At 46.5% G+C, this 26,006-nt stretch overlaps 1 protein-coding gene across 1 annotated transcript in view; it reads left to right on the forward strand.

The window, feature by feature from the left end:
- Nucleotides 1–26,006, forward strand: part of LOC311111633 (ankyrin repeat domain-containing protein 11-like) — a 139,978-nt gene that overhangs the window by 29,465 nt on the left and 84,507 nt on the right. Inside the window, exon 2 of the mRNA XM_084154407.1 lies at nt 7,464–7,541. The gene's annotated coding sequence lies outside the window, so the exon portion shown is untranslated. The remainder of the gene's footprint in view (nt 1–7,463; nt 7,542–26,006) is intronic.

Raw genomic sequence — 26,006 nt, forward strand, 5'->3', positions numbered from 1 at the left:
GTGTACTTTGTCACTGTGTGGTCAGGGGATTTTCTTAGTAAGATTACAGGCCTGTATTCAAGCCCCATTAAGAGGGAGTGCACTGCTCTCCATTCTGGATTAGTCCAATCCCTGGATTCCTGCTGGGAGAACCAACAGGGTTCTGATCCTCCCAGACACGCCATCCATCCATTTCAGTGAGGCCTGGCCCCTTAATCTGGCCTGGCTTCCTGTTTTGCCCTGGCACCTTCAGTCCTGGCCTGGGCTCTAGTGTCATCCACTTCAGTTGGTATGTTCAAAGTTGAGATTCTTGCTGTTCCATTTCTAGATGCTAAGATTGACAGACATAAAATGGATTGCAGATGTAACATATATTTTCTTAATCTATGACTATTGCGATCTCTAATGGCTATTGATGCACACTTAGGTAAATGTTGCTGCCGACTAACCAACCCTCATTAACTGGTCAATAAACGGTTACATTTTTTCCAAACAGTAGAATGATGTGACCTACAGAAATGGCTATGCATGCATCCAAGGAACTGACATTTTTCAATAAGAGCTTAATGAAAACATGCAACAATAGCAAGCCTATCGTCTTACAGTTAAAAGGCTATAGCCTATTATTGAACTTGCAACTGCTGTAATGAAGCAGCTAATAAAACGTCATTTTCAAACATTTGCCAAAATGCAATTCGTGGGAAAACACTGTTATAAACAGCGCACCTAATGCGAGCGGAGATGAAAAGGTGAGATAATGAGAATATGACAGAGATGAAAATCTCAGTTAGAAACTTGGAGGGGGAATCTAATAGCAACAACTAGGATGGGTTGTTAAAATGACTAGGATTGTACCTTTGGCTTCTTGACAACTAAAGAAAGTTGATATGAAAACCAATAGAACAGCAGAGAAATGCTGGTTAATAGCATGAGGAAGTCTATAAAATAATTGCCTCCACATTTCTATGGTTGGATTTTGGCTAGGCTGCTTTGAAGCAAGGTAAGACATTTCTCATTATTTGAATTATAGTAAAACGTTAAGTTTTCAAACAATTATACAGCCTCTAGTTCACATTGCAAAGTGGTGGGTGACGCGCTGATAGCCTGCCTACCGTTGACTATAGCCTATGCACACAGATGGCAATTCGGAGGAGCGCTTTAATTACAAATTGAGATTGAGAAATACAAATAGTATCTGTTTTTAATCGTGGCCATCCAAAAGTATTTTTTTTATACATGCAATTGCATTTAGAATTGTTATTTGTTGTGCAATGACCAAGCTCTTAGGCCTCACTCCCCCCTATCCGAGCTGGTCATATAATCCAAGATGGCGTAGAAGTGCGGTCGTGTACTCTGTAGTGTGTCAGTCTCTTCCGTATATATTTCTCAATCACACTTTTCATCCTTCAACTAAATATACTTTCCTGCAACCAGCCTCACCCAATGTGGAACGGATTCTATTATTTCTTATACCTTTTTATCCAGAACCTCCAGTTGAAACTAGCCTGCTAACTAGCTACTTGCTATTAGCCACCGTTAGCGGTTTTCACCATTGTCTGTGGCCTGCACTACCTACCAGCCAGCTCTAGCCTGGACTATTATCGGCCAGTCTGCACTGTCTGCACAGCACGCTATCGACCAAGAACATATCGGATTTTCTGCCGGAATCACTGAATCACTGGACCTTAACACCGGATCATCGCAACTAGCTAGCTGCAACCGAATGGATGTTGTTGGCTAATCACCACTGCCCCCAAAGCAAGCACCAGTTAGCCTTGAGCTAGCCTCGAGACAGGCCCATCTATCTCCCAGCTATCTACCTCTCTGTCAACCGGACGGGACCTCCTAGTTTCGACACGGAGCCCCGCCGATCCATCATGACTGGTCTGCTGACGTAATTCGTCGGATGTGGTTTCAACAGGCTTCCCGTTGCGATGACCACGAAGATCCATTTGCTAGCCCCAGCCCGCTAGCACACGCAATCAACAGCCTTGCTTCCTGCTCGCCTGTGCTGTAGCAGCCATTCGAACTGTTCCCGGTCTCACCACCAAAACCCTGAAATGTCCATCCCCAACTACAACATTTCCCGTCTAGATAGAACTGCCAAAGGGGGCGGAGTTGCAATCTACTGCAGAGCTCTTTCATACTATCCAGGTCTGTGCCCAAACAGTTTGAGCTTCTACTTCTAAAAATCCATAAATAAGTCTCTCACTGTTGCCGCTTGCTACAGACCCCCCCTCTGCCCCCAGTTGTGCCCTGGACACCATATGTGAATTGATTGCCCCCCATCTATCCTCAGAGTTCGTACTGCTTGGTGACCTAAACTGGGATATGCTTAACACCCCGGCCATCCTACAATCCAAACTAGATGCCCTCAATCTCACACAAATTATCAACGAACCTACCAGGTACAACGCTAAATCCGTAAGCATGGGCACCCTCAAATCATCCTGACTAATTTACCCTCTAAATACACCTCAGTGATTACTGCATCATTGCCTGCGTCCGTAATGGGTCCGTAGTCAAACGACCACCCCTCATCACTGTCAAACGCTCCCTAAAACACTTCAGCGAGCAGGCCTTTCTAATTGACCTGGCCCGGGTATCCTGGATGGATATTGACCTAATTCCGTCAGTAGAGGATGCCTGGTTGTTCTTTAAAAGTGCTTTCCTCTCCATTTTAAATAAGCATGCCCCATTCACCCCAGACTTGACTGCCCTTGACCAGCACAAAAACATCCTGTGGCGTACTGCATTAGCATCGAACAGCCCCCGCGATATGCAAATTTTCAGGGAAGTCAGGAACCAATATACACAATCAGTTAGGAAAGCAAAGGCTAGCTTTTTCAAACAGAAATTTGCATCCTGTAGCACTAACTCCAAAAAGTTTTGGGACACTGTAAAGTCCATGGAGAATAAGAGCACCTCCTCCCAGCTGCCCACTGCACTGAGGCTAGGAAACATTGTCACCTACGATAATCAAGGATTTCAATAAGCATTTTGCTACGGCTGGCCATGCTTTCCACCTGGGTACCCCTACCCAGACTCACATTAAGCATCTCCAATCCAAAGTTAAATCTAGAATCGGCTTCCTATTTCGCAACAAAGCCTCCTTCACTTATGCTACCAAACATGCCCTCGTAAAACTGACTATCCTACCGATCCTTGACTTAGGCGATGTCATTTACAAAATAGCCTCCAACACTCTACTCAGCAAATTGGATGTAGTCTGTCACAGTGCCATCCGTTTTGTCATCAAAGCCCCATATACTACCCACCATTGTGACCTGTACGCTCTCGTTGGCTGGCCCTCACTACATATTCGTCGCCAAACCCACTGGCTCCAGGTCATCTATAAATCACTTCTAGGCAAATCCCTTCTTATCTTAGCTCATTGGTCACCATAGCAACCACCACCCGTAGTATGTGCTCCAGCAGGTATATCTCACTGGTCATCCCCAAAGCCAACACCTCCTTTGGCTGCCATTCCTTCCAGTTCTCTGCTGCTAATGACTGGAACGAACTGCAAAATTCTCTGAAGCTGGAGACTCTTATCTCCCTCACTAACTTTAAGCATCAGTTGTCAGAGCAGCTTACCGATCACTGCACCTGTACACAGCCCATCTGTAATTAGCCCACCCAACTACCTCATCCCCATATTGTTATTTATTTTGCTAATTTGCACCCCAGTATCTCTATTTGCACATCTATCATTCCAGTGTTAATACTAATTGTAATTATTTTGCAGTATGGCCTATTCATTGCCTTACCTCCATAACTTACTACATTTGCACACACTGTATATAGATTTTCTATTGTGTTATTGACTGTATGTTTTGTTTACCCCATGTGTAATTCTGCGTTTTTGTTGTTTCTATCGCACTGCTTTGCTTTATCTTGGCCAGGTCGCAGTTGTAAATGAGAACTTGTTCTCAACTGGTTTACCTGGTTAAATAAAGACCTACTGCAGCCCTCATCCTCCACATACAACACCCGTTCTGCCAGTCACATTCTGTTAAAGGTCCCCAAAGCACACAATTCCCTGGGTCGCTCCACTTTCTAGTTCGCTGCTGCTAGCGACTGGAACGAGCTGCAAAAAAAATGGTCCAGTTTGAGTGTTATCTCCATCTCTTCATTCAAAGACTCAATCATCATTTACATTTACATTTAAGTCATTTAGCAGACGCTCTTATCCAGAGCGACTTACAGGAGCAATTAGGGTTAAGTGCCTTGCTCAAGGGCACATTTACGTCATTTAGCAGACGCTCTAGTCCAGAGCGATTCACAAATTGATGCATTCACCCTATAGCCAGTGGGATAACCACTTTACAATTTTATTTGGGGCGGGGGGGGGGGTAGAAGGATTACTTTATCCTATCCCAGGTATTCCTTAAAGAGGTGGGGTTTCAAATGTCTCCGGAAGGTGGTGAGCGACTCCGCTGTGTGTGTGGGGGGGGGGGGGGGTAGAAGGATTACTTTATCCTATCCCGGTATTCCTTAAAGAGGTGGGGTTTCAATGTCTCCGGAAGGTGGTGAGTGACTCCGCTGTGTGGGGGGGGGGGGGTAGATAGGATTACTTTATCCTATCCCAGGTATTCCTTAAAGAGGTGGGGTTTCAAATGTCTCCGGAAGGTGGTGAGTGACTCCGCTGTGTGTGTGGGGGGGGGGGGGGGTGGGGGGGTAGAAGGATTGCTTTATCCTATCCCAGGTATTCCTTAAAGAGGTGGGGTTTCAAATGTCTCCGGAAGGTGGTGAGTGACTCCGCTGTGTGTGGGGGGGGGGGGGGGGGGGTAGAAGGATTGCTTTATCCTATCCCAGGTATTCCTTAAAGAGGTGGGGTTTCAAAATGTCTCCGGAAGGTGGTGAGTGACTCCGCTGTCCTGGCGTCGTGAGGGAGCTTGTTCCACCATTGGGGTGCCAGAGCAGCGAACAGTTTTGACTGGGCTGAGCGGGAACTATGCTTCCGCAGAGGAAGGGGAGCCAGCAGCCAGAGGTGGATGAACGCAATGCCCTCGTTTGGGTGTAGGGGACTGATCAGAGCCCGAAGGTACAGAGGTGCCGTTCCCCTCGCTGCTCCAAAGGCAAGCACCATGGTCTTGTACCGGATGCGAGCTTCAACTGGAAGCCAGTGAGTGTGCGGAGGAGGGGGGTGACGTGAGAGAACTTGGGAAGGTTGAACACCAGACGGGCTGCGGCATTCTGGATGAGTTGTAGGGGTTTAATGGCACATGCAGGGAGGCCAGCCAACAGCGAGTTGCAGTAATCCAGACGGGAGATGACAAGTGCCTGGATTAGGACCTGTGCCGCTTCCTGTGTGAGGCAGGGTCGTACTCTCCGAATGTTGTAGAGCATGAACCTGCAGGAGCGGGTCACCGCCTTGATGTTAGCGGAGAACGACAGGGTGTTGTCCAGGGTCACGCCAAGGCTCTTCGCACTCTGGGAGGAGGACACAACGGAGTTGTCAACCGTGATGGCGAGATCATGGAACGGGCAGTCCTTCCCCGGGAGGAAGAGCAGCTCCGTCTTGCCAGGGTTCAGCTTGAGGTGGTGATCCGTCATCCATACTGATATGTCTGCCAGACATGCAGAGATGCGATTCGCCACCTGGTCATCAGAAGGGGGAAAGGAGAAGATTAGTTGTGTATCGTCAGCGTAGCAATGATAGGAGAGGCCGTGTGAGGATATGACAGAGCCAAGTGACTTGGTGTATAGGGAGAAAAGGAGAGGGCCTAGAACTGAGCCCTGGGGGACACCAGTGGTGAGAGCACGTGGTGCGGAGACAGCTTCTCGCCACGCCACTTGGTAGGAGCGACCGGTCAGGTAGGACGCAATCCAGGAGTGAGCCGCGCCGGAGATGCCCAGCTCGGAGAGGGTGGAGAGGAGGATCTGATGGTTCACAGTATCAAAGGCAGCAGACAGGTCTAGAAGGACAAGAGCAGAGGAGAGAGAGTTAGCTTTAGCAGTGCGGAGAGCCTCCGTGACACAGAGAAGAGCAGTCTCAGTTGAATGACCAGTCCTGAAACCTGATTGGTTTGGATCAAGAAGGTCATTCTGAGAGAGATAGTAAGAGAGTTGGCTAAAGACGGCACGCTCAATAGTTTTGGAAAGAAAAGAAAGAAGGACACTCTTACTGCCAGTTGTGGCTGCTTCGCGTGATGTATTGTCGTCTCTACCTTCTTGCCCTTTGTGCTGTTGTCTGTGCCCAATAATGTTTGTACCATGTCTTGTGCTGCTACCATGTTGTTGTAACCATATTGTTTTCATGTTGGGTTTCTACCTTGCTGTGTTGTCGTGTGTTGCTGCCATGCTATGTTGTTGTCTTAGGTCTCTCTTTATGTTGTGTTGTCTCGTTGGGATGTGAGTTTGGTCCTATATATGTATAATACATTTTTTATCCCCCGTCCCCACAAGAAGCATTTTGCCTTTTGGTAGGCCGTCATTGTAAATAAGAATTTGTTCATAACTGACTTGCCTAGTTAAATAAAGGTTAAATAAAAATGATAAATGCACTCCAGTACCATCTTTTTGAGGAGCTGCTCTTGCGTTGTCTGACATGTGATAAGCTATTCTGCGCCTCCTACTAGGCTCTGTATGCTGTGTGCGTGTGATAAATAAGATGCATGATTTTAACGAAAATACACACATGTCAATTCAATTCCACTAAATTATGCAAATTAACCTATAGACCGATAAGGATGACCAGTCAAATGTATTTTTGTTAACATCTCTACTAATGGCATGTGATTTTGCATTCATGGCCTTGCACAGAATAATGGCAGTCTAACAGACAGATTTGGTAAGCTTTGCACCTGTTCTCTTCAGAAGGAAAGCGTGTTAGATGCTAAGCAAAAAGCCCTTTTACCTTTTATATTTTATTTATTTCTGAAAAGAACAAACTCTTGGCTAATAAGGCCCTCTAAGACTGAAATCATGTTATTCTCCATCCTTAGACATATACTTTTCCACAATACCACTTAGCCTAACTACCAGGGCTTGTGGATATTTATGTGGTCCTCTTGAGTCAACTTGCTAGAACCATTTGTGCTAGTGGATACTCTCAATGTTATTTGAACAACAGCCATGGAACAAATGTGAGCAAGGGGCTAGGTGACAGCGACACAGGAATGTAACCAATGTGGCACAACTGAAGGCCTTTGAAAAGCCCCTCTGACTGTCTCTCAAATCCTGATAAACCCCTGCCCTCAGAGTGGGGACAATGCTAGGGTTGGGGCTGGCTGTGGTTGGGGGGGTTGAGGGGCTGTTGCTGGGGGGCTGGTTGTGAGGGGCTCTCTACAGGGGTAGGAGAGGCTGGCATGGTGTGGGGATTTGACCTTTGAAAGGTTGCGCTTAGACAAGCCTTTTCTGTCAGCCATACTGTGTTGGGGGAATAGGAGAACCTGAGTCGGGAAGATGAACTCATTAGGAATGTGAAATGCCAGCTAGCATCTTGGTAACTAATCCTTCGGTTTTCTTTTGTTTTGTAGGATTCTTTGGACTTTGCTACTGCAGCCCGTTTTAAGCAGGATTTTAACCTCACCCATCCGCAGACAGCCATGGAATCGGTATGTATTGCTACATTCTCTCCACTTTTTCTCTGGAGCCATCTGTTTCTTGGTCCTGTGTTTGTCGTTACGTACTGAAGGGTTGAACACGCAGTATAATTTTTTGAAATGTTGTTTACAGGAAGGGGTTTGTTTTCTAAGCCCCGTATTCCTGTACGCCAGCAGTCCTGTTGTTTTGACTGGTCATTTTTCTCCAAACCATCTCAGATGCTACATAAACCATACACTCTTATGGCAATATAGAGAGGGTTTGCTGTGGAACTGTGTACCGGTCGGTTTGTGTGGCTATAGACTTATTTATATCATTTCAAGCCATGGGTTGAGCCAGTCTCTCTCTAGCTATGAGAGAGAGAGTGGGAGAGGGCCAGACAGGAGCAGTGCTAGTACCAACAGGCAGCTTTAAAGCCCTGCACTCTCGACTGGAATGCGTGTATTAAGAGCATGGCTTAGTGCATGCCCAGGCCCTGCCTTCCTGTCCCTTTGTTAAAGGGGTTCTGTGTTTTAGCTGGTGTGGCCTTTTGTGTGTGTAATGTGTGTGGTTGGTGTGTGTGCATGGCTGTTTGTGTGGCGAGCAACTTGGTTTGAAAGTAGGTCACAGCTCCTGTAGAGCTCAGTGTCTCTAATGAAGAGTCCCTGCTCTCCTGCATGCGGCTCATGTGACTGTGCTGCTTCATCAGTAAGTAGTGGCAGCCCACGCCTCTGAAGAGACGACTGGCTTTTCCCCGCGGCACACAGCCCGAGCACACAGAGACTTTCACCATGGGGGCTGTACAATCAATCTCCCCTCTCCTTCTCTCCCTAATCTAATTTCGTTCTGCAACTCCTTCTGTAGCCTTCTCTTTAGCCAGACGCTCTGTGCAACGGGAGCTGGTGATGTTTACCTCTGAAATCATACCATATCTGCTTACTGTCAGTGGAAACCAAGGAAACTGATCAAAAAGCTTGTTATGCTGCCAGTAGTGTGTTTCTCCCCCCCCCTACCCCATCTCTCCTCATGTGATGCCAGTCACATGGTTTCCAGGCACCAGTAGAGTAAATCAGAATCAGATTTTATTTTTAACTGCTCCACATCCTCCACTTTGCCAATGGTTAGCAGAAACAGACGTAGGTTCCTGTGTACCTCTCTCTCCCTCTGTTTCATGCTCTGTCCTCTCTCACTCTCTCTCTCCTGCTCTCTAGAAATCGTTCTCTTTGCCACTCCCTGTCTCATACTCTCTCTGCTCTTACTTTCTCTCTCTCGCTCTCCCTCTCTCTAGCCTGCTCCCAGCCCTCGGCAGTGCTGATATTATTCTCACCGTTACCTGCTGGTTGGGAGTTGTGCTGTGTTGGATGGTAGTGCAGATGAAAGGTCTCTCTCCTGTGATCGCTCTTCCTGCACCGTTTTGCCTCTGCTCGTTACCAGCGTGTTTCTCTCCCTCCTCCCCTTTCCAAAGTAGGCCTGTTCCTCAATGGGATTAGTCTGCAGCACTCTGAACGGGAAAGTGGTCCCTGCCAGTCATATTACATAACTCTCATAGCCTGGCTTGAGACAACTATAGGGGCTTTGTTCCCCAAGACCCCGCTCCCACCCGCCTACCTCTCCTCCTGGCAGGCCACATGCTAATGCTCTATTGAAAGAGTCTGTGTGCTCCAAACAGGCATGGCTCTGTGACCAGGGAGGAGAGAAACTCTGCATCATTACCCTGCAAATTGGCATTTCACTCATATCTTTAGCTGAGGAATGTGAACTCGAGGCAGAAGGAGCGGGAACTTTGTTGTGATAGGTTTTCTTGTAAGCATGTTGAATGGTGAGATGATATAGGAGGTTGTGGACGGTTGAAAGGATTGAACCTTTTGCATTTGGTGTGTCAAATGTATGGTTTTTCTCTCAATTGTAATATTCTTGTTTGGGGTTATCCCCTCTGACTAGACCAGTGTGCCCCATTAACCACTTAGGGTGCAGACCTGGATTGTTATATTGTTCTGTGATAGAGGCCTATGCCTTGTGATTCTATAGCTTATTTGAGCAGAAGTTTGACAGTTTGTACTTTAGTAGGCTTGCTGCATAATGTGAAGAGCAGGATTGGTAGGAGGTAAAATAATGCCTTTGCCGAATGTTTTTCTTCTCATTCTGTTCGAAGTCATTAGAGCTAAGCACCGAGGAGGAACCGTTCTTTAAAATGATACCCAAGAGTGTGATGTCATTGTTCCATTAATCAGCGCAGCTGCTGATTGGCTGAGGTTCAAGTTCAAACACACCCTGAAAGGAAGTGTCAACTAGCTCTCTCTCACCCAACTGCAGAGGGAGGGATGTTGGTATCTATGGTGGGTATCTATATGTGACGACTCCAATCGGCGTTGCGGTCTGGCTAATGGAAAACACCTACATGTCTTTTTCAACTAACCTGCACTTGCCGATACTTTCTTTGTTCTCGAAACCGGAAAAGGTGTATCTTTATAAATGTCCCGTTGCAGGTTGTTACAAAAACCAGAGACAATTCCGAAATATATTAAATCCATCTTTTGTATTAAGTGAGAATGCCTCTTGCATGTGTGTAGAGCTTTGTTTTGGTTGCACTGTGTGACATTTTACATTGACATTTTAGTCATTTAGCAGATACTCTTATCCAGAGCGACTTACAGTTAGTGAATGCATACATTTTTTTATATATATTTTTTTACATTCATACTGGCCCCCCGTGGGAAATGAACCCACATCCCTGCCGGCCAAACCCTCCCCTACCTTGGACGACGCTGGACCAATTGTGCGCCGCCCATGGGTCTCCCGGTCGCGGCCGGCTGCGACAGAGCCTGGACTCGAACCAGGATCTCTAGTGGTACAGCTAGCACTGCGATGCAGTGCCTTAGACCACTGCGCCACTCGGGAGCGGTGCTGTCAGCTACTTCTACACGTGGCCGCGGCACATAAATAATCATCGTTCCTGCCAAGATGCTGGGAAATGCTAGATGTGCGGCAGCTAAGATGGCGAGGAACCTACTCGGGCAGCACAAACCATGGATTTAATATCTTTCAGAATTTTTCTCAGTTTTTTGTAGAACCACATGCAACTGGACACACAATTTTAAGATAAAAAAATTCACGAATCGAGAACAAAGAAAGTATCGCCAAATGCAGGTTAGTTGACAAATACATGGCAGTGTTTTCCATTAGCCAGACCGTAATGCCAATTGGAGTCATCACATATCGGCAATACCCACCGTAGCTAGGCTGTCGGTAGCATCCAGCTGTCTGTCTGTCCACTCACAGGACACAACTATAAATGCGGATTTCGGACGTGTGCTGTCACCAGCTCCAAGAAAATATAACCCTTTTGACGAACTGGCTGAGACACTGACCTTTGAGCATAGCTTGATGGCAGAAACGTTGTATTGTGTTTCTCTTTGCAGATAGCACAGGTTCAGAGGAGAAGCCCCGTGGCTGCCAGAGGAGTTGGAGGGAGTCGTGGTAATGGGAAGGACAGGGGGCCATGTCCAACTCTGCCACTGAAATGGGTTTTGATGGCAGGTTGGGCCTAGCGGTACCCTGGGCTTTGGAAATGAGCATGTAGGTGTGAGAATGAAAATGATAAATAGCGCAGCTACATAGAAAAGAGTTTGTAAGGGCCGACTCCAGTTCGCTCTCCTGTGAGGTATGAAATGCTTTGAGGGAAGTGGTGGGGAGATGAGATGGGAAGGAAAAATATTTCAATCTTGAATATGTCAGAAGAGAACAGTGCTTTGAATGCAGTTTGTGGTGAAGTAGAGAGGAGAACAGGATGTATCCATTTTTTTAATTAAGAGATGTTATGCTGCTGGCTTGAAAAGAATGTGCTGCTAGGAGGTCAGGGTTGATTCTCATGCTCTGCTCAAGGGTATGTGTCAGAGCTGCTGACAGCCAGGCAGGCCAGTGTTTGTCCTGCCACTCCCACACACTCAGTCAGAAACAAGCTCACCCACCACAGCAACACACTGACTGCATAGGAGAGGGGACTGGCTGACTGCTGGGATGATAGATATCCAGTGCTACTCTGAATTGGTCAGATTTGTAGTGTGTGTCTGGATGCTGAGGAGTTGGCTGGGTGTTTTGTAGATGGGACAGAATGTTTTTAAATGTTTTGCCTCCCCTTCTCCAAAGCCAAGTTCCCATCAGTGAGTCGTCCGTACACAAAGTCTGTGTTTAGATCTTAAGTCTAATTTTAGAGCTGAGCTTTGGCTTAGCGTTGGGAATAACAGGATAACAGTAGCCTCATCACGGGCTGCTGTGTGCCTTTTTCCAAATGGATATGACAGTGGCCTCACGTGGTTCTGTTCAATCAGGGTCCAAGAGACCAGAGTGGCTGGTCCTAGCCTGCTCACTGTCCCTCTGCCCCTCTCCCTCCAGTACAATACCCTCTGAACAGTACTATGTACCCGCCAGGCACCCAGTGTCTCCCCCTCTGGGCCTCTCTACTGGACCTCCTCCACACGTCGTCTCCTCAGAGGATCAAACATTCCCCCATCAAATCTGACGGGGAGGGGGATGAACCACAAAACCCAGTGGAACAAATGGCCCTCCCACAGCGTCTCCTTGCAGTCTATGTTACTGCCTGTTTGCTAGGGTATTTAGAACTCTGGCCGGGCTGGGTGATTTAAAGAAGATGGAGCGCCATGGAGACATTGTGCATTGTTTCTCTCGCTGACCCTTTTAGCTCAATAATTGGATTCTTTGTAATGTAACATGTTTCATCTCTTTCTCTGTAGAGTGAGAATGGAAATATGAGGGATTTGTTTGCTATATCTGACTGGTGGAGTGTAGTATCAGCTCAGCAGCCTGACTGTGGCCTACACCACAGTGCTCTTCTGCACTTTGTTAGTGTTGTATGCATGGGAAAGGACTGTTTGACATGAGTGATGGGACTGACTGCAGATAAATTGGCTATTTCTGTCTTACCTTTCACCTCTTAATTTGTCAATGTCACCAGACTGGTCCAACTCCAGGGCAGCTAGCCTACTTCTCAATCCACAGCACAATGGTTTATATATATTTCTGACTTGACTGTCAATGTCTGTGTGAATTGAGTACTCAATATTAAAATGAAAAATTGAGAAAATAGAGAATCATATTCTAAGATCTATAGAACATGATCAACAAATATTTCTAAACATTGGCTCAACGATTTGCTTGGATAGCATTACTTTTCTTGCTATTTCACTTGCAGCTAATGTGTACAATTTCTGAGATGAGTGTGTCCATGTGGAAATCAGTGAAGTACGAGAGCGGGAAAGATGGTAGAAAGAGGAGCCACAACAACCATTCTCCTCTTCCCTGTCCTTCCCCTCCGCCTGCTCCCCGAGTGACGCTGTGGTTTTTCCCCTGACTGCTGCCAGGTTTCTCCCTCCCCCTCTCCTCTCTCTCCTCTCTGGATCATGATGACTGGGCTGTTTGCATGGGGCTGGAGATTAGCAGGCTAATGTAGTGTTGAGTGGGAGAGCAGAAACTGAGGCACAGACAGACACACAGACACAGTGATGGGGCCTGGGTGTGCTGAACAACACTAGGCAGACCCCCTAACATTGGGCATGGGCTATGCTGGGGGGGAGCCTGTCAGCATCAGGGTAAACTATACCCTTGTGGTGGTGAATGGAATATATTGAGCTTGTATTAAAAACACACACAGCCTAATCTCCTGCTCTGAGTGCTCTGGTAGTAGACGGGCCTATTTTAGGGAGCCGCTTATTAAAGGTTGAATGAGTGGAGTAGCTTGTTCCCTCGTCTCTGGTTTCTAACTATAATGGCAGCCATAATGGCTCAGTTTCTGATTTATGTCAGACGGGATCTGATTTCAGGAAACTGCAGTGAATGTTTTTTTTCTTCCAGTAATCTGAATTCCCTGTGCTCCCCACCCAGCCCAGCTCTCAGAGGAGCCTGAGGTAAAGTGCTCGGGCCTGGGCAGTCAGACCTGTAGCACAGCAGCCCTGCCAGTGGCAACCCAATCCTGCTTCCAGCGTTTGGGTTCAGTCCGCTGTCACTCCAGCAGCCAGGGCACTGTGACCTTGGTTTCAAGTAGCCCTGGCTTGGTAGTAAGCCAAAACCACTCCTGGGATGGGGTGACCTTGTTCACCAGCCCACTGTACGTCTGCATGCCTCTCTCCCCCCTTGGCAGAGGGGGCGACCTTTGCTTGCTGTGATAATTCAATGCGAAAACAAGAAATGTAATCATTGGCTGGTCATTGGGCCTGTCCTGCTGCTGGTTGCATAAAGGCTGTTGAATGTCGTATTGACCAGTCCTGGGCTCTGCTCTGAGAGGCTTGGAGTCTGAGCTCTCTGCCTATGTGATTATTTTTCTCCAGCTGCCCTCTGTGGTTCCCTGTGTGGGCTACAGCAAAAGACTGTTACGTCACCATCATATGCGTTCCCTCTAGTCTAGTACACCTGTCATTTGGCCACTTGGCTTGGATGGAAAGGGAAATTACTTTTCCCCTTGTTTCAATCAACTGATTGGAGCCCTGGTCAATCAGTGGGTTTGTGCCGTATCGTTGATACAGGGAGGGAACGGCACGTTTTTAATATCTGAATGAATGGAACTGCTCAGTAGCTAGGCTAACTGATATGCTTTCTTAGGATTTCACTATGTCCTCTTTTGTGGTTCAGGTTTGTTTGGGTTGTGCCAAATCACTGTTCTCCCATGCTGGTTGGAGTGAGACACATATGCTTGTTGCCACAGAGTGGTTTTGCCTTGTGTAAACACAGTGGGTACTAGCAGTGCATCTGACTGAACAACAACCTATAGGTCAGCAGCTGGACCTGTCTCTCGTCAGCGTCCTGTTAAATCATGATGGCGCTGAAGTGGATAGCAGTTCTGACCAATCCTGCGCTTCAGCAACCCAAGCCATAGTCTTATCTCTGCTACCGCACTGCAAGCGGTACCGAAGCACCAAGGCTGAAACCAACAGGACCCTGAACAGCTTCTACCCCCAAGCCATAAGACTGCTAAACAAGACTGCTAAATATCTAATCAAATGGCTACCCGGACTACCTGCATTGAGGCTGTTATTTTTTTTCTAACACTCTTGCACTGACTCTCTGCGCACAAACACACACACTGGACTCTACCCACACACTTACACATACTTACACTGACACACTGACACACAGCACACACACTACATATGCCCACACATGCATTCTGACGCCACACACACACTTTCACATTCTCCACGTACACTACTGCTCCGTCTATCATCTATCCTGTTGCCTAGTCACTTTAACCTTACCTACAGTGTATGTACATACAGTGGGGGAAAAAAAGTATTTAGTCAGCCACCAATTGTGCAAGTTCTCCCACTTAAAAAGATGAGAGGCCTGTAATTTTCATCATAGGTACACGTCAACTATGACAGACAAAATGAGAATCCAGAAAATCACATTGTAGGATTTTTAATGAATTTATTTGCAAATTATGTTGGAAAATAAGTATTTGGTCAATAACAAAAGTTTCTCAATACTTTGTTATATACCCTTTGTTGGCAATGACACAGGTCAAACGTTTTCTGTAAGTCTTCACAAGGTTTTCACACACTGTTGCTGGTATTTTGGCCCATTCCTCCATGCAGATCTCCTCTAGAGCAGTGATGTTTTGGGGCTGTTGCTGGGCAACACGGACTTTCAACTCCCTCCAAAGATTTTCTATGGGGTTGAGATCTGGAGACTGGCTAGGCCACTCCAGGACCTTGAAATGCTTCTTACGAAGCCACTCCTTCGTTGCCCGGGCGGTGTGTTTGGGATCATTGTCATGCTGAAAGACCCAGCCACGTTTCATCTTCAATGCCCTTGCTGATGGAAGGAGGTTTTCACTCAAAATCTCACGATACATGGCCCCATTCATTCTTTCCTTTACACGGATCAGTCATCCTGGTCCCTCTGCAGAAAAACAGCCCCAAAGCATGATGTTTCCACCCCCATGCTTCACAGTAGGTATGGTGTTCTTTGGATGCAACTCAGCATTCGTTGTCCTCCAAACACGACGAGTTGAGTTTTTACCAAAAAGTTATATTTTGGTTTCATCTGACCATATGACATTCTCCCAATCCTCTTCTGGATCATCCAAATGCACTCTAGCAAACTTCAGACGGGCCTGGACCTATACTGGCTTAAGCAGGGGGACACGTCTGGCACTGCAGGATTTGAGTCCCTGGCGGCGTAGTGTGTTACTGATGGTAGGCTTTGTTACTTACTGCAGGTCATTCACTAGGTCCCCCCGTGTGGTTCTGGGATTTTTGCTCACTGTTCTTGTGATCATTTTGACCCCACGGGGTGAGATCTTGCGTGGAGCCCCAGATCGAGGGAGATTATCAGTGGTCTTGTATGTCTTCCATTTCCTAATAATTGCTCCCACAGTTGATTTCTTCAAACCAAGCTGCTTATCTATTGCAGATTCAGTCTTCCCAGCCTGGTGCAGGTCTACAATTTTGTTTCTGGTGTCCTTTGACAGCTCTTTGGTCTTGGCCATAGTGGAGTTTGGAGTGTGACTGTTTGAGGTTGTGGACAGGTGTCTTTTATACTGATAACAAGTTCAAACAGGTGCCATTAATACAGGTAACGAGTGGCGGACAGAGGAGCCTCTTAAAGAAGAAGTTACAGGTCTGTGAGAGCCAGAAATCTTGCTTGTTTGTAGGTGACCAAATACTTATTTTCCACCATAATTTGCAAATAAATTCATTAAAAATCCTACAATGTGATTTTCAGGATTTTTTTTCCTCATTTTGTCTGTCATAGTTGACGTGTACCTATGATGAAAATTACAGGCCTCTCTCATCTTTTTAAGTGGGAGAACTTGCACAATTGGTGGCTGACTAAATACTTTTTTCCCCCACTGTAGCTACCTCAATTACCTCGTATTCCTGCACGTCGACTCAGTACTGGTACTCCCTGTATATAGCCATGTTATTTTAACTCGTTGTGTATTTATTCCTTGTGTCACTATTTTTATTTGATATTTTTTCACTTTAACTTTGCATTGTTGGAAAAGGACCCGTAAGTAAGCATTTCACAGTTAGTCTACACCTGTTTACAACGTATGTGATAAATAAGATTTGATTTCATAGGCTTCTTCCTTGTGATAATTCCTCCCCGAGGCCAGCTGCCTTAGCACCAGCTACCACCTCAGTTCTCACTGTAGTGTTGGTGCTGCCTCGGTTTCCATGATGCAGTTGATGCTCCAAATAGGACGATCTGTCTCATTGAGGAGGGAGAGTATCTGTACATAACCGATGAAGGAGTGGGGGGCGGGGGGGGGTTAGTGTGCCTGCCTGTTTTAAACAACTTAGGGCTATCTGGATGAAACCTAAAAGCAGGTGTGCGTGTGTTTCCTGTTCTGTTGCGAGGCATGTAGGTGAGCAGGGCATTTGTTTTTGTTGCCCGTTGTGCTGCGTCCTGGACCGTGCATGCAGAGAAACATAGAGGGTTAAGCAGGCCTGGGCTTCTCTCTGCTCTCTCTCTCCGGATCCAGGTGTTCCTCTATCAGTGGGCTCACAGCGACAGACAGCAGACACTTAATGTGGGCCCTCTGTGTGTGTGTGTGTGTGTGTGTGTGTGTGTGTGTGTGTGTGTGTGTGTGTGTGTGTGTGTGTGTGTGTGCCCCCTGCTCCTGGCTTTGATTCACTCCAGCTGGCCGACTGGAATCAGCTCTGAATCGGCCCAGGCTTGTATGCTGGGGAGAATTGTAATTGCTGTTGTGTGTGAATATGTTTCCCTCTCCTTTTTCCCCCTCCCACTTTAAGTTTCTATTTAAGGTAATGGGGGGGGTTATTGCTTAAAGTGCTTTGTTACATTATGTAAACATGATTTCTAGTGGGGGTCTGTTGTTTTTTAATACAAAAACTCTTTATATAAAAGGAATGTCAAGATCTGTACTTTCCATATACCTCCTTTTATGTAAACAAAATGTGTTGCCCTGTCATAAGCTCTTGGCACCCTTGGGTGAAATTAACGTTCTCACTATAGAGGGGTATACTGCAAAGCAGCATCAATGAGCTAACCAGAAATTACTATAGATTTTCTGGTTCCTTAAGAAAGCTAAACTTAGGTATGTGTTTTCAGTTGTTTAGTCAATTAGACATGCCCATTTCAAGCTTATCTTTCCAAAAAATACAAGTTATTTCAGAATAGTTAGGCAAGTTATCTGGCTAACTCATTGCTCCTGCTTTGTAGTATACCCCTAGGGCCAGTATAATGGGGAGATGGATAGATAAATCCTGAGAAACAGAGCAGTAGATTGATGTTTTGGACCGAGTTGTTGTTCAGCTGTTCTTAGAGATGGTGATAAAGAGAGAGGGGAGAGATCGAGTCACTGAGCATCTCTGTGTGTCCAAGCTCTCTGACGGAGCCAAGCAAGGGAACAGATGAGGCAGCAGATGGTCCTTCTCGGACTTAACCCTTCCCACGCCTCTCACGGGCCTGTCTGTCCAGGAAGGAAGGAAGGCTCTCATGGCTCACTCTCTCTCCACCTCACCGTTCATCCAAGCCATGTCATATTCACTATGGCGGACCATCAGTGTCTGATGAGAAGTGGTCAGGGTGACATATGGCTGTCTCCATGGGGGGAAACAGTGTGCTCCCTCGCTCTCGCTCTCTCCCTCTCTCTCTCCCCCTCTCCTCTCTCCTGCTGAGAAAGGGCCTGGTGTACTGCTGCTCCCGGTTGATGGAAATGAAGACCCACCACACCCCTGTGATAACCACTGGCTGCCTGCCAACTCGGTCAGATGTCTCAGTGGGCGGTAAACATGGGCTTAGTTTGAATCTGACTACGCTGCTACTGAGAATATCTGGTCTACATATACTAGGCCTACGCATATAGCATGCTCACCTGCTATCTCCAAATGCAGATCTAGGGCCTTGGATCCCAGGTCCCTTGTTACCTGTTAATACATTTTTGCTCAGCCAACTTTATGGATGGTTCCCCTCTCCCTCCCGGCCCCAGTGCTTTAAATAGAAGCCCCTCTGGGAGGATCGATACAAACTCCAGGGTAATTGATGAGAGGAGGCAGGCTCTGTGATGACCTGCAAGGGGGAACCTGAGGAGATTACAAGTTGGGAAGCAGGTTTCATCACATGCATATTCATCTTTGTTCTCTTTTGGAGAAGCCCTAGTGGGTTGCTCTGTCGGTAGGTGTCCACTGCCTGGAAAGCCATTTGGATTTCTCTTTCAGGGAATTCAAGGTTGTGTCTTAGATTTTGTTCCCTTTCCAGTCTCCATCTCGGTTGCACTGCCATATGACCAATGCAGCTCTTTCTGGTTCTGTAATGAATACTAGCTTTACTCATCAGTGAAGAGAACTGCAGCCAAATACAGTCGTTTCAATCCATTGTTTAATCTTAGAGTAAACTATAGTCGTTGATACCATCTCTTGATACTTCTTAACAAAGGGCCATGCTATAGGCCCCCCTGGAGACCCAACCTCACCCCCTTGGCCAAGGAAAAGGGCCTAAATTATTAACCATCCACGGTGTCCTCTGGGCTGTTTAGGCTTGGCTTCTCCTTTTTGTTTGGTGGGGAGGGGAGGCTATGCATTTTTCCACCTGACCCAACCTGATGCAGGGCAGTAGGGCGGCTCTCTCCTCTCTCATTGTCCTGCTTTAGTTCTCATTTCACTTCTCCAGGCTCTATGGACAAAAGTGGCTTTTCTGGTGACCTCTGGCTAAGATAATGACCTCCCAATGATTGCCAGGGAGCCTTTATGTCCTCCACATATTCTGTTATTGTTCGGGGAACAGAAATCACCTCTCGGTCTCTGTTCATTTTGAGGCCTGGATTGGAACGGTGATGGCTGTTGGGCTGGAGCTGTTGATAATGCATGGTGTGACTGATGAGGTGGAACACTTGGACCCTGGAGCCCATTGCTTTACGGCCTAAATGAATGGCTCTCCCCCAGCCTCCAGTCCAGAACCCAGTGGACAAGAAGGCCTCACATTAGCCCCAGATTGAAGGGGTTCTATTTTGGTGTGGTTTACTTTTCAGAATAGGTTGTCTGCTTCCATGCAATGGTGCCTGCCAGGAACCTACAGTGTCTGTCTTGGACAGGGTTCGCTACCCTTGTCACCGCCTCTTGTGTTTGACTTGGACTTAGTGAAGGCAGGAATTTTGACTTCCACTCTGAAAGAAGCAGTGAAGGGGAGAGAGGGGATTTTATGTGTGTGTGTTTATGTGCCAGAGGTTCTGAAGAGATGGACAGGACTCTCCCATGCTGGCAATGACTTGGTGATTGTGACAGGCTGGCCTGGCAGCCCTGCCTCTCCTGATGGATTCTGGGTTTCAGAGTCTTGTGCTGTAGTTTTTGATATACTGATACAGCAGTATTCTAGCTAAGCAAAACTACGAAATGAATTGAAGTTAATGAGGAATGCTAAGTCTCACACTCTGCAAGGATACAGAGTGGCAATGCCAAGTACCAAGTTTCTGTTTACCTCATTTGGACTCCTTTGCCGTAGACCTGGCCCACGAGAGGAATTATTGTTTATTTTTTGTCTCCCCTTCATTCCATCCAGAGCATCATGTGCTTTATTATTCAGTAGGCTATTTGTAACATTTGGTCAAGGTCATTTTGAGTGTTGCGTTGTTGTGGAAACTAATATCCACCACAGGAAACTACTATGTTTGTAGCCTAGTAGTAGTAAGATGCTGAAATCTAAAAGATTCTGGTTCAGTGGAACTAGAAAATAATGGACTGTTTCTCTTTCACCAGCAGCTCTTTGCCCATCTCTTCCTATTTCCCTCAGCCAGGAATGTGTTCCTGTCAAAATGGCAGGTCCCTGTCGGCTCAGAGTCCTGGGTTCAGAGTACTCCACATTCGCCTTGTTTGTCATAGAAGTCCCAGGAGTGACTCACAACACAGGAATAGCTGATATATTCTGGACTGAAATAGTACAGCAATTATCATGTTTTCATTCCCTGTGTTTTTCTTTCTCCTTCTCTCCTTCTCAGGAAGAAAAACGTGGTTTATCTGTACTTCCTGTGTAATTGCTCTACATCTGCATAATCACCCACATAGCCTGGGCGCTGCTGTAGTTTGGAGGGTGTTTATATGTTAAGTGTAGATATGTGAGATCTGTCTGCAGCTCTTCAATTACGTCAACTCTTCAACTGTTTATTATCACTGTCTCTCTGGGTGTAGGCCTATACGCTATAATAACCTGCTGACCAAACTGGTTCCGTGTGTGCGTCCGCCATCGTGCGCATGTTGAATATGTCTATCCCCACCAGACGCGTTCATGACACGCAGGTTAAAATACCAAATGCAAACTGTGAACCAACTATATTTGGGGACAGGTTGAAAAACACATGAAACATTCGTGGACATTTAGCTAGCTTGCTGTTGCTAGCTAATTTGTCCTGGGTGATAAACATCGGGTTGTTATTTTACCTGTAATGCAGATGATCCTTTTTTTTGTTGTTGCTGGATCTTTGTAGAATTTTGACCCATTTTAAGTCACACAAAAGTGTGTGTTCTCTACTCTGACAATTAATCCACAGATAAAAGGGCAAACCTAGTTAGTTTGTTTTCTTTGATTAATCTCTCCTTGTACATTTTTCTTCTGTGAATTTAATATGGCAGTTGGCAACCAACTTTAAGTGCATTACCGCCACCAACTGGACTGGAGTGTGGACCTCGTTCATCTTTCAGTCACCCACGTGGGTATATGCTCCTGAAAACCAATGAGGAGATGGGAGAGGCGCGACTTGCAGCGCCTGGCTACGCAGAGGCTTGCGAGCAGTTTGGATAAAATTATTAAATAACATGTATGTGTACATTTATTTTGCAACGCGGGTGGTTTGGTCAGCATGTACGCCCTATTTCTTCAAGGGTTTCCTCTGTTAGTTCCATTAGTGCATCCTTCATCCCTGGTCCTGACCAAGCCTGAGTTGCTGTATCAATTCTCTATCAGTGGTGAGCGAGCAGTGCAGACATGACGTGACTGAGCCAGCCTCCAGCCATCCAGGAGCACCGACCTGTTTTGAGTTTCCATTAAACTCATAATGGTGTTTCTGAGGCTTTCTCTCTCCCCTGGGTGGGAGCATTATCTCTCCTGGCTGCAAGAACTCCATTATTTACCGAGCAGAGCACTGAGCCCGCCCTAATACAATGTTTCATTAGATTGCATCAGCCAGATTTATTGCTGGGCTCCTCATCTCTCTCACCGATCTGTGGTCTGGGCTCCGGATTCTGCAGGGGAGGGGTGGGAGGAAACGAGGGGGTGGTGTTGGGGAAACAGGATCTGGTGTGGGACATTACTCCATTCTGTAGACCAGGGTTCTTCAATTCCGATCCTGGAGGGCCGAAACACTTCTGTTTTTTATTTCTACCTGGTAGTTAATTGCACTCACCTGGTGTCCCAGGTCTGAATCAGCCCCTAATTTAGAAGGAGAGGATGAAAAACAGAGGTGTTTCGGCCCTCCAGGACCGGAATTGAAGAACCCTGCTGTAGACGGACAGAGGGAGGAGCTGAGGGGCCTGGGCCTCGCACCTGTTAACCTCTTTGAAGGCAGAGGAAACTCATCTGAGCTGCTCTGAGATAAGAAGGAACTTGAGCTGCACCATGAATGAATCCTGCTCCCATGGTTTTTAGACAGACATGTTTTTAATAATAACCCCCTCTTTCCTTGCCTTTATTAAACGAGGCTCTGGGGGCAGTGGTGTGAACGGGGCTGTGGTCGTGAAGGAGAGCGCCATATGTCAGAGGTAGCAGCAGACAGCCACTGTGTGAGGCCTTAGACCTTGTCTGCAGCACGCCCCAGCTCACGCTGATCACTGTCTGGAGGAACTGTGCAGAGAAACACAATGCATGATTACTACTAGCACTCATGCCTTGTGGAGGTGTAGAGGTTTCCTAGGCTGCAAATATTGTAGTTTACAATCTCACACTCTTTGTTTACTTTATGGTCCTCGTAGTGTAGGCCAAAGGTCACATGAGATCGCTTGTCATTGAATGCTGAAATGGCACTACAGAGTTATGATGCAGGCTACATGTATTCTCTAATCCTAAACCTTTCCTCCCCGTGTTCCATTTTCATCCAAGCCAAGGACAGTTGTTGGGAGTGACTCACTCATCCATCAACCCTCCCACACACACACCAACAGTAGCAAATGGAATGGTGCTTATGTGGCAGCACTGGGGTCAAGTGGGACACCTGGGATGTTGGCTGCCTCTGCTCAAAGGACTGTGTAAAGCAGGGCTGCCCAACCCTCTTCCTGGAGATCTACCGTCCTGTGGGTTTTCAGTCCAACCTTAATTTAACACACCTGATTCTACTTATTAGCTGCTCAATAAGACCTTAACTAGCTGAATCAGATATGCTAAATTAGGGTTGGACTGAACCTACAGGACAGTAGATCTCCAGGAAGAGGGTTGGGCCTCTCTGCAGTTTTTTTAAATTCAGTAGAAGCTTAAGCAGAAATCCAATCAATAGCTTGGAGATCGTGCCATTGGTATATGTGGCAATCATAAACTCAGCACAAAAAAAGAAACGTCCTCTCACTGTCAACTGCGTTTATTTTCAGCAAACTTAACATGTGTGAATATATGTGTGAATATATGTATGAACATAACAAGATTCAACAACTGAGACATAAACTGAACAAGTTCCACAGACATGTTGTCACGGATTCAGCCGAGGCTGCCCCTCCTCCTTGCTCGGGCAGGCTTCGGCGTTCGTCGTCACCGGAGTACTAGCTGCCACGATATATGTTTCTGTGTTCTACTTGTTTTGTCTTTATTGTACACACCTGGTTCCCATTATGTTCATGATTTGTTCCCTATTTAACCCTCTGGCTCCCACTGTGTTGTGTGCGTGTTTGTTCTATGTTTGGGGTCATAGACTGGTGAGCGGTATTTGTCCTCCCTGCGTGGAGATTATGTTCATTTATTTTCACGAGTAAAGTACGTTGTCTACTAGCTCTGTGTCCTGCGCCTGACTCCGTCCTACCACTACACACTGATGCCTGACACATGTGACTAACAGAAATTGACTAATGTGTCCCTGAACAAAGGGGCGGTCAAAATCAAAAGTAACTGTCAGTATCTGGTGTGGCCACCAGCTGCATTAAGTACTGCAGTGCGTCTCCTCCTCATGGACTGCACCAGATTTGCCAGTACTTGCTGTGAGATGTTACCCCAATCTTCCACTAAGGCACCTGCAAGTTCCCGGACATTTCTGGGGGGAATGGCCCTAGCCCTCACCCTCCGATCCAACAGGTCCCAGACGTGCTCAATGGGATTGAGATCCGGGCTCTTCGCTGGCCATGGCAGAACACTGACATTCCTGTCTTGCAGGAAATCATGCACAGAACGAGCAGTATGGCTGGTGGCATTGTCATGCTAGAGGGTCATGTCAGGATGAGCCTGCAGGAAGGGTACCACATGAGGGAGGAGGATGTCTTCCCTGTAATGCACAGCGTTGAGATTGCCTGCAATGACAACAAGCTCAGTCTGATGATGCTGTGACACACCGCCCCAGACCATGACGGACCCTCCACCTCCAAATCGATCCCGCTCCAGAGTACAGGCCTCGGTGTAACGCTCATTCCGACAATAAACGTGAATCCGACCATCACCTCTGGTGAGACAAAACCGCGACTCATCAGTGAAGAGCATTTTTTGCCAGTCCTGTCTGGTCCAGCGACGGTGGGTTTGTGCCCATAGGCGACGTTGTTGCCGGTGATGTCTGGTGAGGACCTGCCTTACAACAGGCCTACAAGCCCTCAGTCCAGCCTCTCTCAGCCTATTGCAGACAGTCTGAGCACCGATGGAGGGATTGTGCGTTCCTGGTGTAACTCGGGCAGTTGTTGTTGCCATCCTGTACCTGTCCCGCAGGTGTGATGTTCGGATGTACCGATCCTGTGCAGGTGTTGTTACACATGGTCTGCCACTGCGAGGACGATCAGCTGTCCGTCCTGTCTCCCTGTAGCGCTGTCTTAGGCGTCTCACAGTACGGACATTGCAATTTATCGCCCTGGCCACATCTGCAGTCCTCATGCCTCCTTGCAGCATGCCTAAGGCATGTTCACGCAGATGAGCAGGGACCCTGGGCATCTTTCTTTTGGTGTTTTTCAGAGTCAGTAGAAAGGCCTCTTTAGTGTCCTAAGTTTTCATAACTGTGACCATAATTGCCTACCGTCTGTAAGCTGTTAGTGTTAGAGCCGATTTGGGCATATTTTGTATAAAAGACTGAACATACTGAGCTCCATGTACATTTGTGTAAATATATTAAATATTAATGTATATGATGAAATATTAGGTACGTACCTTTATGATTTATTTACCGGATTGAGATATATTCATTTGTTATTAGTGTAACTCCGTTTTTGGCCCCCCCTCTTGCCCATTCATTGTACTGTGTTAATTGTGTTAGTATAAAGGCAGGAAGTTGGGCCTTCGGGGGGAGGAGTCCTTGCTAGATGCGGGAGCGGTATAGTTTTTTGACCATATAGACATACAGACAGACAGGTCATATTATATTAGGTATTTGCATTTCAAGTAATCTCTGCTTTAAGTTGATTGGAGAATACCCTTTTGTTAGATAAGAAGAATAAACAGTTTTGTTGCACTATATCCCTGGATCTCATTGAATGTTTGGCCGTTTGGAAACGTTGAGTGTGGACTGTATGCGTCCGAAACAACCCCGCTTCAGGCTAGGGCAGTGGCTATGGTAAAGAGGAAAGGAAGCCACTACATACAAGTCAAAAAACTCCGTGAAGGATTACTACCGGAAGGAAATCTCCGGTTCGGACACACGCTGGATTTTGTTCTATTTGTAATTGCATTCGGACCATAAGGACAGCTCGCTTGGAAGGATTTGAACTCCTAGATTTCGCCAGCCGTGAGTAACCACTGCGAATGAATGAGCTGCCCTGTTCAAGGCGATCGTTTGATCATGCATATTATGGAAGCGCAAATGTGCTTATAATTGGAATGTTTGATAAACTTGGGAATGGAATTCAAAATACAGCGCTGTGAAAACAATTAAGAAGTTTAAGTTTGGGAAACACAGATCCTATGCACAATGTAGCCTAATCATATATCTAATATTTGGCCTAACGTGGAAATGCAATCCATCAACGCAACGAATGCAACTTAAGGATCTAAAGATACTGCGTGTTAAAACTTCATTAAAGGGACAAAACCTCAACGGGATGAAATGTTTAAAACGCATCTAAAATGCCAAACTTGCACATGTGCAATTCAAAATGGGTCAATATGCTGAAATGGATGACTGTGTTTTTAAAGATTAAAGGAGGTCTAAAGGGGCATTACGTTTAACAATCAAACCAACAACCGTGTCATTGTAAATTGAGTGAACTAAAAGTGAATGATGGAGGAGGAAATCCCAAATAAGACTCCACTGGAGAGGGCAGAGGAGCATCTAAATTCACTCTATGCAGCCCGGAGAGGCAAACTTGGAGTGTGTACACGCAAAATGAATGAAATAAAAGTCCTTCTTGTTGATGGAGGAA

This window comes from Coregonus lavaretus, assembly GCF_964263955.1.
Source record: "Coregonus lavaretus genome assembly, chromosome: 37".
NCBI lineage: Eukaryota > Metazoa > Chordata > Actinopteri > Salmoniformes > Salmonidae > Coregonus > Coregonus lavaretus.